Genomic DNA, 13,303 nt, shown 5'->3' with positions numbered 1-13,303 from the left:
GCAGTCATTAATAACCATTCAGTGATTGCAAGCACTTTCTAGGGTATGCCCTTTTACAAATGGAAAAATTATACATTTTTTTAGTTTCTGATCTCTTAACTGAAGTTTATCTCCTCTAAATGTTTCTCATTTCAGAAATTAAAAAGAAAATTTCTTTAGATATTTTTGTTTGAAAGGATTAATATTCAGCAGCATAGTGAATTGCTCCTAACACAAAAGCAAAACAAATATTTAAGTTCATTAGACCACATTCATTCTGTGTCAGAAACCTAAGCTGTGTCATCTATTTAATCACAATTCAAACTCAGAGCTGTTTCCAGCTTGAATGTTGTGTCAATACTAGCCCCAACTGTTCAGGCTTCGACCTCTGCAGTCGTATAAAGCTGGGCTCTGCGGAGCATCTGGTCCATTCATTTGTTTATTTTTCAATTTGTGTGAATTAACATAGTTACAGTAAATGCTAATTACTGCACTTTCATACCACAACAAATATTGTATTGGTACATGTATCACTCAAATGTGTATCCATATAACAAAAAAAATGAAAAGGAATAATTTTGCATTACCTTTTGAATACTATGACTTTTTAGATATGTAGACATATTAAGACTCATTAGTAGATGTTGATAATATTGGCTTAAAATGCTTGAAATTCTATCAGATTACTTTTGGAGCAGTTATGAGTTTTGAAATTAGAAAGATCATATCATATGCAACAAGTGTAGTAAGTTTCAAGTTGATTGGAATTCAGCTTCATCAAAAACTACTTTGACCAAAAACTTTAACCTGAAACTCCCACTTCCATTTTCTATGTTCAATGGACCGTGAAATTGGGGTCAAAAGTCTAATTTGGCTTTAAAATTAGAAAGATCTTATCATAATGAACATGTGTACTAAGTTTCGAGTTGATTGGACTTCAGCTTCATCAAAAACTACCTTGACCAAAAACTTTAACCTAAAGCGGGACAAACGAACGAACCAGAAAACATAATGCCTATCTACTATTGTAGGTGGGGGCATAAAAAATTTAATAAATAACACTCATAATGCTCAGATTGGTTGTCATCGTGCAACATAGTTAATAACACCATATAGAAAAAACATAGAACTCATTTTGTCATAAGACACTGTCAAACATCCATACATACTATCCACACTCATCTGTGTCCACACTTGTTAATATTAGAAAATCATTTTTTAATATTAATAAATAGACTTTTTCTTTTTTAATATTAGAAAATGATTTTTTAATATTAGAAAATGATTTTTTAATATTAGAAAATGATTTTCTAATATTAGAAAATAGCTCTTTTTGTCCACTTTGGCTTGCCATACATTTTGTTTTACCAGGATTTGAAAAAAAAACACAAAGATTTTAAACAATTTGAAAAAGTTGGGATTATAATTACCATAATTATTTTTACTGTACTTGGGCATATATATCAAAAGATGATGTTTACATGACTCTCTGAGCTACTATGTCCTGATATTGGAAGTCATTATCTACTTCTAAGCAGACTAAGGCAACATATATCTAAAAGCTGTTGTTTTAAAATTTTCCAAGTACATTGTCATTGCATGATTGAGATTCGGTGGTTGTGACGATCAGAATGTGTTTTCAGGGCAAACAATGGAAAATAAAATCACTATAGATCCATTAAATTTTATGGAATACATATATTTACTTGCACTTCATGGACAAGGGAAGACAATCACACTAAATTCGATATCTTCTGTGCTATAGAAGATCATAGAAGACAATATTGTTTCATAAGCAGATCCAGGATGAACAAAGGAAAGGGGAGGGGATCCAACACAACAATGTTAGGAGTGGTATAAATGGCCTTTGTAATCTGGAGCTCCAAAAGAGGGCCTGGACAGGAGTGGGGCTATTTAACCCCTCTCCATACATCAAACTATATTAACAAATTAAAAAGAGAAAAAGAGTATTACCCCTTTTATAATAAGACCATCTACCATTATCAAGAAAGGTTTTCCTTTCTAATTTTGTGAAAAAATAGTATTAATTTTTCTGTGTTTAAGTGATGGTCTATGCATGGTCAACAAGAAGAAATAACTTTATTCTTTCCAAGAAAAATGGTACATGGGAATAAAAAAAGTCTAGAGTAGATTAACTATTTTTACTTAATTACATTGTAAACTCAGGTCTTACGGGTCTATATTGGGAACAATTAGGTTTCAAATTCTTTCTCTTTTACTAAGTATTGCAATAATCTTATGATTTTAAAGAATTACAGAAACCTGAGAAAGGCTAGAAGGAAAATACCAATCAACTTGAGCAGAAAATGTCATTACCACACACCCGTTATCATGGGGTGAATAAAGTTTAAAATTATCACCTGGGGTTGATTTGGTCATATGATATAAAACCTTGTCAAAACAAATCATTTTCTTCACAATATATCAGATAAATGGAAGAAATTTTTCAAATTTAATTTTAAAAGCCAAAGGGATGATGGCAAAAATGATAAATATTTAGCGCCCATTTATTTCCTATTACAGATAAGGTATCTCATAGTTATTATGATGATTTATTATCAAAAGTTTTTAAACTGCTACATAAGCGCTTTTGAATTTTTTCTTCAAATCTCTCGAATTATTTCAATTTGTTTTTTACAGAACAATTCATCAGGTGTTTTAAATGCCAATTTGAATTTATTTTGCTCTCAAATTACACTTTTAATATTCATAAATTTTTGGACACATTAATAAATACGGTACTTCATCATAAAAAATTATTAGAAAAAAACAAATTTATTGTATTTTAAGCAACTTCATATATTCTTTCTAGCAAGGAGGTTTATTTTGTTCCAAATAAAGTATCCTTGTGTCTAGCTTAAATAACTAAAATTAGTTATTTCTTGCCAATTATGAATAAACAATCTGGCCACTACGTGTATTCAATTCCAATTTTATGAGGACATAGTAAAAAAGGTTATAATTCATATATTCAACCATACAAAGATATAATAGCCATGGCTATAAATATATCTGTTTCAACATTACGCACCAGGGAATAATATACAGCTTTCAGAACTTTTTTTTTTAACGTAATAACATATTTAAAAAGATAATTCCCCAAAAGATTGTTCAACTACAATTTATACCAAAACATGTGGGTTTTTTTTTTTTTGGGGGGGGGGGGGATCTGTTCACAAGAAGACAAGAAGATGTCACAACATGGCAACTTTGGCAAATTTTCCTCTACATGTTACCATTTATTGTGATGATAAAATCAAATAATGTTTTGTACATTAAATATTTGTTAACCCCCCTCATTTGTGAGATAAAGTAGTGGCACATAATAATCCTCATTACATCTTCTGTAGTCAATATGCAAATGTTAAAATATAGGAAACAATTCAGGGCTGAAATCTGGGACTTATTATAGTATTATAGTGCTAAAAATGTGTCACAAAAAAATTTCCATCAGCATTTTAACATGAAAGTCCTAATGCAGCATGGTACATGTAGTAATAATAATACAGAAACAATAATATCGCTGGTCTCCAAATAAACCTAAACTTTACTTTGTCTTTACATACACATTTTCTTTCTTGTTTTGCACTTTTAAAAAAAAAAAAAATTTATGGTACAAATCAATTTAAGGACTTATATTCTAATATACGTCCTTGTACAAATAAACAAATAAATCTACAGATTTAATGATCACAAATTTTTTTTCAAGTTGCAATCACTAAATCCAGTTTTATAGACCGACAGATGGTGACCTTAAAAAAAACATTATAAAAGATGTTGGGCATGCAAAAAAAGTTAGGAAAGAATTTGATGGAGAAATTCATTGATTTCTGCAATTTCCATGAAAAACATTTATCAGAAGAAATTTAATTAGTTTTTAGTATTAAAGCTGATGAGGAAATTGATAATTAAGTAAATTAATTGCTTCATTGAGATACAAATCATATAAGGCGCAGCAACCATTTGATTTTCTGGGGGGGGGGGGGGGGGGGGGCTATGGTTTTTTTTTGGAAAAAAAAGTTTGTTTCCAGTTTTTGGAGAAAAAAATAATTTGTTTTTGATTCTGAGAAAAAAAAAATGTTTGTTTCAACCCCAGCTGCCACTATATGTAATGCTAAAATTGACAGAAAAAAATTGTTTTCGACTTGTCGCGAAAAAAATAGATTGTTTTTCGCCATAGGCGAAAAAAAAAGTTTGTACAGAAAAAAAAACCATTATGAGCCCCCCCCCAGAAAATCAAATGGTTGCTGCCTAAACAAAAATCTACAGTTTTAATCTATAAAAGACATCCTTGTTTTAGAACTGCTAAACATATTTTCCTTATCAAACTATGTAAAAGTAAATGAAAATATTATATGGAAAATATGGTAGATAATGTAATTTGAAAAAAGAAAAAGGTATCCTTATATAGCTTCTATTATCTTTAAGTCAGTACATATGGCAGGCACTATAATCTCTAAAAAAACTGTAAGGACTTAATATATATATTCACAAGCTGCGCATTGTTTAGAGCTGTGGTATGATTGCAAATAAGACAACTCTTCAATGTCCAGAGACCAAATGAAGTAGAAACTAGTAACTATAGTCTATAGGTGACCCTACAGCCTCCAACAATGAGCAAAACACATGCCACAAGCTATGAAAGGCCTGGAAATGATAAATGTAAAACAAATATAGATTTCTCACTTGGAGCAGGCTTATAATACAGAATGTGGCAAAGGCTACACATGTTTGTGAGCAGCCACCATCGAGGCCACCATGGTTTGCCAAACCTCACTGCTGATTATTACAATATTTTTGTGGGTTATTTTAAGTGCACTTAATAAAATACACTAGATGTTTGCTGGCTCTGATACATATGATAATAATCAACAGTTTTATCTATCTTCACTTACTATGTAAATGTTCAACCACAAACCTGGACCAAGGAGAGATGAGATTTACCAGTATTCAGTTACCAAATTATTCCAGTACATGCAGGTGTACTTCTGGACTACAATAGTCTCATAATAGTCCCTGGTATAACTTTCAAATTCAACAAATGGTCCTGACGTTTAAAAGATCTTTAAAGTGTTTGATGAATTAATTATCAATTACATTAGGTTTTTAAGATATGAGACGAATGTTTACAAAACAAACAGCTCCTTTGTGCATTTTTAAATAGAACTTTCACCACATTTCACAGTCTAGTGCCTTCATGGTCAAATTTGGCAACCACTTCACAGAGCAGGGCCAAACAGATGATTCTAAACAAGACTTTGAACATTTCAAAAGTTGAATATTATCAAATCTTTATCAATTACGAGAAGTAATACCAATGTACACGCCATAGATGAGAAGAGATTGAGATATTCTTGACACCCGATTAGCAGCTCTCCAGGAGTTAGGTTGAGATTTAAACGTGTAATTATAAGGCTATAAATATTAATTAATGTAAATGAATTTATAATTCTATCAAATAAAAGTCAAATTTAATAAGATAACATGTGTTGAGAATAATTTTTTGATAATTGCTTGTTAATTTCACTTTCAAAATATATATTGACATATCTATGTCAACTGTGGTAGATAGCAATTTTTGTGGCACTTTTTTTAATTTCAATTACCACTTAATAAATGCAGTGACATTGATCCCATTTTTTGACTAAATATCCTAATAAATTTTGTATCAACTGAATTGATTAATAATTAGTGTAAGTGTCCCTCTGGCACTTACAAAAGTGATCTGGTGAATTTATAAAAAAATTAATTTAATGCTTTTATTTTAAGACTTATATGTATTTGATCCTGTAATAACCATTTAAAAAAAATTATGGATATAAGAAGATGTGGTATGAGGGTAATTGGTATGAGAGCCATTAAACAACTCTTCATTTAATTCACATTTAATTTGTAAAATTTAACCATTATAGGTCAAAGTTTGCACAGAGCCGTGGCTCACACGGAACAGCAAGCTTATAAAGCGCCCCAAAAATGACTAGTGTAAAACCATTCAAACAGGAAAACCAACAGTCTAATCTATATCAAAAATGAGAAGCAAGAAACACTTATGAACCAAACCAACAAACAACAACCACTAACCCAGTTGCATTGTGGTAGTGGCAAGAGATCATGTGATTGATTCCTGGTCGACCTGGTCAAAGTTACTGTGAAATACTTAATTCGTTGCATACCAATTTTTGTGGATTTCGTTGGTACAGGCGAACCATGAATTTAAATGTTCAGCGAATTACAAATTTTCTCAAGGAATGAATGTAGACCATGCCCAAGCCATGAAATTAAATATCCATGAATATGTAATTTTTCCTCAAAAAATGAAAATTGGTACCCACAAAAATAAATGAATCCACAGTACAAGAGTTTGTAATTTACTGATTTGCAATAACACATACCATTAAAGAGTTAAGAAGGAAGATTGGTAGACTTGGGTAGGTTGATGGCTCTTGCATTATGTTACCTAGTGAGTTAGTTTAGTTAGTACAAAACATGGAGGGGCTGATACAACATAAGCATGTGATATTTGCTACTGGACATTAGTATCCAACTATTCACCCAAACTTCTGTATTAGTGTTCAAAATACATGTCTATACTACGACGACGCAATAGGATACCAGTACATTTAAACTTTATGAAATTCATTTCTGTGACAGTGAATAATAATTAAATTTAAAGGTTTCTCTTAAACATTGTTAAAACAATGGAAAATATGTATTTACAGATAATGTACTTTTGTATAATAAAGGGTGCTATATAAAAACAAAGTGGGTAAACACTCACTGATCCTTTTAACGACAAGGTACATTTTAGGACTTATTTACAGTAAATTCACCAAAAAATACTTTGCCTGATATCATAAATGATCATATTTTTTCAGAAAGGCTTTTCAGAAAATATGAATGTGAACACAATTATGTTTTACTGTATAACCTCTTTACAGTGACATCATAAATGAGATAATTCATAGGCGGATCCAGGGCCCCCCCATTCCCCCCCCCCCCTTACGTGGGAAAAATTTGGTTGATTATATAGGGAATCATTGAAGCATGACTGGAGCGGGTCCCCCCTTAGGTCAGTCAGCAGGCCCCCCTTAGGAAAAATTCTGGATCCGCCACTGAGATTTATCAGATTTTAAGCAAAAATAGGTTAAACTGTAATTTTACTTTGACTCAATCAACATAAGAGTACAGAAGCGTTGCCTAATATAATATCTCCCAGTGATTAGATAAACACAAAAAACACTTACTGTTTAAAAATATGTTTTTGGCTGGAGGTTGTACTCTATTTCATTTCTAAGCATGAACAAGTCATTTAGTAAAGGTTTTGCATATTTTAGTCATTTAATTGAATTCATGCACTCATATGAAAAGGCTGTATATCTCATGAATAAGGTTTATTTTTAAACCAAAAACAGTATTGCTTTTCTAAAAGTACATCCATTCAATATTTATTTTTTAAAATCTAAAATAGTTATAAAATCTGAAATATATTTGATTTTGGGTCAATTTGAATCTTACCTTCACTGTAAACAGGTTTAATCCTCTTATTTGATCCAATATTCCATCATAGATACCTAAAATATTTTCTAGCCTTGGAATACAATGTACTGTAAAACTGAACTATACCAAGTTGAGCAAAGTTTGAAATATAAGTTAAATTTTACTTACATTTTAATCAGTTACCAGAAACAGAGCTTCCCTTTAAAGCTGAAAATCAGAATGAGATATATAAATGTGTGAAAAAAATCAACCTATCTAACACTAAAAAAACAATACAACTGGGCTATAGAACTTAAATGTACCTTGATAACCAAACCATTTACTTTGTTTTCATAAAACAACTAAGTCATTTAATTTTGACAAAGAAAACAATTTGTTTTGTTTTTCATTGTCAATTTGACCAAAGTAAATGTTTACACAGGTTTTAATAAAGATTAAAAAGAACCAACAGTGATTATCAGATATAGAAAGATAAGAAAACATGACTTCCCTTTCATGTCCCGTGGTCAGATGTACTTTACTGTTCAAGGGAGATAATCTTTTGGCAAATTAAACATTATTCAATTAAGATTAGCTTTAGATGAGAATGCATCTCTTAAGTATTATGGTGGTAAACTGTATGTTTGGAAAAAAGTAAAAATCACAAAAATACTGAACTCCGAGGAAAATTCAAAACGGAAAGTCCCTAATCAAATGGCAAAATCAAATGATAAAACATATCAAACGAATGGACAACAAATGTCATATTCCTGACTTGATACAGGCATTTTCTTTTCAAATGTAGAAAATGGTGGATTGAAACCTCTTTTCTGGATGCTCCTCTTACCTGGGACCAATATGGATGTATTGGTCCCAGCTGTAAGATGTAGCAAATCTACAAACAATTACCAAATAATTTCATTTTCATATATGAGTACCATTTGAGTTGTTCGGTATTTGACACTGAATTTGTAACCCCAAAACACAGTCATATAAAAAAAAGGACATTTCGTTATTTATAAAACATATTTAAAAATGCTGGCTTCTCTAAAAATATTTTTTGAAGAAATAAGCATTTTTGTCAAAATTTTTAAGATCAGACATTTAAAAATGGGTTTAATCTAATTTGTTGTGTTGCTGTCAAATTGATGCATATAGCATATCTTCTTTTACTTACTTATATTAATCTATTGAGGGGCACTACAATATTGTATATTTATTTGACAAAACTTGATATTATAAATACTCCTAAGGTACCGTAACTATTTCAAAACTGCATACTAGTATTCCACTTGCTTTCAGCCAAATTTTTTTTTTAAATCACAGGGTAAGATTAAAAATTGCTTTATATCAAAAAAAACTTTTAGAGGGAAAAATTAGACAATTCAGTTTCCCATTTTTTGGTTTACCATATCTTTTCAGAATATATCTCATTCGTGAAATGTGAAATGTGATTTTTCAGAATTACAATATTAGCATGCATTACATAAATCACATATTTCAATTTTTATAACATGTAAAAACGAAAAGTCAGATAACTTATAAACAACATCTATCATCATATATTTATATATCTCAAGAAAATATGATAAGATATCCTCTAAAATTATGTAATCGCATTTCTTACCATCGAAACAATAGAGGCCATACTGATAAAAAATCCCTGCGAGAGCCAAATTGCTAAATGAGTTTTTGTAACTTGTAACTGATTATTATAAAGCATTAAAGTGTTGGTAACATAATTACTGAAAACTAAAATGTCAGTTAGTATGTTTTTCTAATTGGTTGCTATGGAAACCAAGTAAAAATGTTTTGGGAAAATATTAAATTCAGATCCTCTGCTGGTTATATAATATAAAATTAATAATGATTCAATAGTAAAAGCTAGCAGACAGCTGTTTCATGCAATATGGACACCCAAAACGCTTGAGATGTTTTATTTCATACATCAAATGCATTTGTAACAAAACACATTTCATATGATCACTGAAAGATATTAGCCTGAAAGGTTTGGCAGAATCCAAAGTTGTAATTAATTCGTACACATTTTAAAACAGAAATAGTGCACTCTGTCTTTTGATTTCTTGCATTTTATAAATATTACATTCCCTGCCTTTTGTTTTGATCTCATAGATTGTGAAAATTCAAATTTGCATTTATTTAGTATAATTATTTGCTTACATATAAACATAAATTGATGATGATTATGTAAGAGCATATTTTGTTTTAAGTGTAAACATGTTACCTATCTGACATTTTTTTTCCAAAGAAAATATCCTGCTTGTGTAGACATATTACATGGCATTTGTGTTCTTCTATGACAGAAATAGCATTATTGCATCTCAAACAGATGCTAGGGGATATCTAGAATTTAGTAATGTGTGAGGTTTTGTTTTTTGTTGAATGTCATACTTTGATGATGATGATGATGATGATGATGTTGATTTTGAGATGAAGAACAGCAATACAAGCCTAGTGTGAAACTGTACTATATCAATTCTTTTCAATGAAACTGAAAGGCTAGCTTACAGTCATGTGTGACGTTTTGTTTTTTGATGAATGCCATACTTTGATTTTGAGATGAAAACAGTAAATTCAATTCTTTTCAATGAAACTGAAAGGCTAGCTTCATCAAACTAGAACTTATGATATCCACATCTAAAATCATATGTAAATGTTGGATGTTGACAGCATTTATTCCACTTAGGCCATGCCAACAAAAAAGAGGTAAATTCCTGTTTAGATGCAGAGACGGATTTAGGGTGGAGGGGGTGCAGAGGGCCCAGGCCTCCTCTATTGAGAAAAAAATTGGTTGATTATATAGGGAATCACTGAAGCATGACGGAGTGGATCCCCTATAAGGCAGCAAGTGGGCCCCAACTTATGAAATTTTCTAGATCCGCCAGTGAGATGTGCAGGATTCTAGGGAAGATGAACCCTTTGTACAATGACCTACAGTGGCTAACTTTGTACAATGACCTACAGTGGATAACTTTGTACAATGACCTACAGTGGCTAACTTTGTATAATGACCTACAGTGGCTAACTTTGTACAATGACCTACAGTGGCTAACTTTGTACAATGACCTACAGTGGATAACTTTGTACAATGACCTACGGTGGATAACTTTGTACAATGACCTACAGTGGCTAACTTTGTACAATGACCTACAGTGGCTAACTTTGTACAATGACCTACAGTGGCTAACTTTGTACAATGACCTACAGTGGATAACTTAGATGTTATTTGGTTTCTGGTGGATAAGTTGTTTCATTGGCAATCATACCTCATCTTCTTATTTTAATACCATATACTGAAGATGGTGAAACAGTATAAGAGAGGACATCAAAAAATCAATGAAGGTGTCAAAATTGCTGCAAGTTTTGTTTAATTGACATCGATTTTATATATATCTTTATTGGTCAATCAATGTTTCCCAAATTAAGTTAAGAGGGGGGGGGAGTAGGGTGTCAGTGTAAAAACTATATGAATTAAGTTTTTTTTATCCTGCATTGAACTTTTGATGTCGTCCCTAAGTAAATGGTCATGGTGTTTATTGTTGAGTGTACTGATAGTGTTCACCTCAAAATTTCATGTGCAGGGAACCCTTGACACTATCAATTTTTTCAATTAAATGATTCAAGGAATGTCATATTCTATCTCCTTCTAATAATATAATCATTTTAAGTAGAAAAACCTGCATACATTTGTATTTTCCTTTCCATTAAACCTATTACCATATCACCTGTTTTTCATCTCCTTTTTTTATATAGATTTCCTTGTCACCGCCGACAGAAAATAGGTACTGAGTATGCTGACATTTGTAATACTACTTTAATTAGATGCAGTTGTCTGAACAAATTATAACAATAAATCCATAATGGGTCCATAAATGTCTACATATGATTAACTCTACTTTTGTTGAACTTTCATTAACTGAAGTTTTAATGCACTAAGTATTTTAACAGGATGCAGGGGCAAAGTCACAGGGACAGATCCAGTCATTTTACAAAAGGGGAGGTCCCAATCCAAGACAAAGGGGGGTTCCAACCACATGTCCCCATTCAAATGCATTGATCGTCCAACCCCGTACACCCCCCTCCCTGGATCTGCTTCTGAGTCATCATCCAGTCATTTTCAAAAGGGGGTTCCAACCCAGGATAAAGGAGAGTACCAACCTGGTAATGATAACGCCTTGGTTATCAAAAAAAAACTATAGGATTCGCCACTGAGGAAGGAAAAGCTTACCAGAATAAAATAAAACATAGGAATATAAGCAAAATTTGTATCTTCGATGTAACAATATAGATAAGATTTTTCAAATTTACCATATGACAATTAATGCATTTTAGTTGCAATTCTTATATTCTTAAATGAATGTAAAGTTTAGTTTTGTGTTACATTAACAAGAAATAGACGAGTTTTCTGACAGAAAAGAGATGAACTACTGCACAGGGAAGCCCATGTAAAATAGAAAAAACATCCTGATACTGGGTTTAAGGGTCTAAATTTAATTGAAAAGTAAGACTACTAGAAACAAATCCATATTTTATCTGTAATAAATCTAAACACAAAAAGCAGCACAATAGCCTCTGGTGGGCTGGAAATAAGAGTAGAACGCTGACATTCTATGCTAATTTCTAGGTTCAATGGCCCAAATAAAAGTCTAAAATTGACCAACCTCAACAAAGAATAACAGATATATATAATAAATCATACAATTATAAACAAAACAACACCCCAAGGAAAAACAGATTTTTTTTCAATAACCTTTTATCCAATGTAAGAAAAGTTTAATACTACAAATATTCAAGATATTTGTAAGCAGTGGTGGGGGTTTTAGTTTCAATTTGCGCATTACATGTAGTACCAGAACTTTTGAAAAAGCTTATAATTATGTGAGAGGAAACTATTAAAAAAAACATGACAATAGCGTTACCTTGTTTTCTTCTGTTATCACAAAAGTACTACATGTACAAATAAAAAAATAATTACTACAGGTATCTTAATTACAGTTCTGATGAAAAATAAAAATGTAAGACTTTGAGTGCATTAAGATATGATGATTTTCACATCATACATTTGTAAAATATTGTTATGTTCTAATTCTATAGTTTACCAGTCGTAACAGACTTAGCACAATGTAATGATCAACATAATTGCCTGATTGCGGCTTAGGCACAAGTTGATTGTTTGATTATTACAAAAACAGGGAAGAACCTCATTACAAATGCAGCGAGAAACTCCCGCACCTACATGCACTTTGAAGCCTGACATAGTTTAATGTATATTTTAGGATAAAACTTATAATTTTTCTTTTCCTTTTTTTTTTTTTATTATTTCATGTCTCCCTCCTTTAAACATTATACTGTGGATTCCTTTTTGTGGAATGAGGAAAGATTTTATTTTTGTGAATATTTCATTTTTTTTGTCAAAGCTAGCATCTCAGCTAAGTCAAATTTTGCACATAGGTAATTGAACATTTGAATATAATTTCAACTATACTCACAAAGCCCACAAAAACTGGTAGCTCACTAATAATAATGGATCCACAATACTATATATGCCACAGGAGAACATAAATACAGCTAACAGATACACTGATATATCATTGAAATAGAGGAATAGCCCTCATTATAAGTAGCAGCAGATACATGTAGTCGAGTAAACAGTGAAATAGATGAATGACTCCTCACTAGTATAAGTAGCACCAGATACATTTTGTCGATTAAACAGTGAAATAAAGAATTTTTTCGGGAATTTTCTTAAAACTTTTAAACTTATAACTAAAAATTTTTTAGTCACAGCTACATTGGCAAAAGGGAA

The 13,303-nt window shown here is 31.3% G+C and overlaps 1 protein-coding gene across 5 annotated transcripts in view; it reads right to left on the bottom strand.

The window, feature by feature from the left end:
* Positions 1 to 9,230, bottom strand: part of LOC139520099 (leucine zipper putative tumor suppressor 2 homolog) — a 59,162-nt gene extending 49,932 nt beyond the window's left edge. The window contains exons 1-2 of one of the 5 annotated variants that reach the window (XM_071312534.1): positions 9,104 to 9,230; positions 7,666 to 7,704 (exon numbers count right to left, since the gene is read on the bottom strand). The gene's annotated coding sequence lies outside the window, so the exon portion shown is untranslated. Of the gene's footprint in view, positions 1 to 1,685; positions 1,792 to 7,665; positions 7,705 to 9,103 lie in introns of those variants that run through there. The other 4 variants (XM_071312533.1, XM_071312537.1, XM_071312536.1 and 1 more) reach the window with 4 other exon arrangements.
* Between the last annotated feature and the right edge of the window lie 4,073 nt (positions 9,231 to 13,303).

The sequence above is a fragment of the Mytilus edulis genome, chromosome 4 (assembly GCF_963676685.1).
Source record: "Mytilus edulis chromosome 4, xbMytEdul2.2, whole genome shotgun sequence".
NCBI lineage: Eukaryota > Metazoa > Mollusca > Bivalvia > Mytilida > Mytilidae > Mytilus > Mytilus edulis.
The sequence above is the reverse complement of the archived record's forward strand: the minus strand, read 5'-3'. Positions and strand labels throughout refer to the sequence as shown.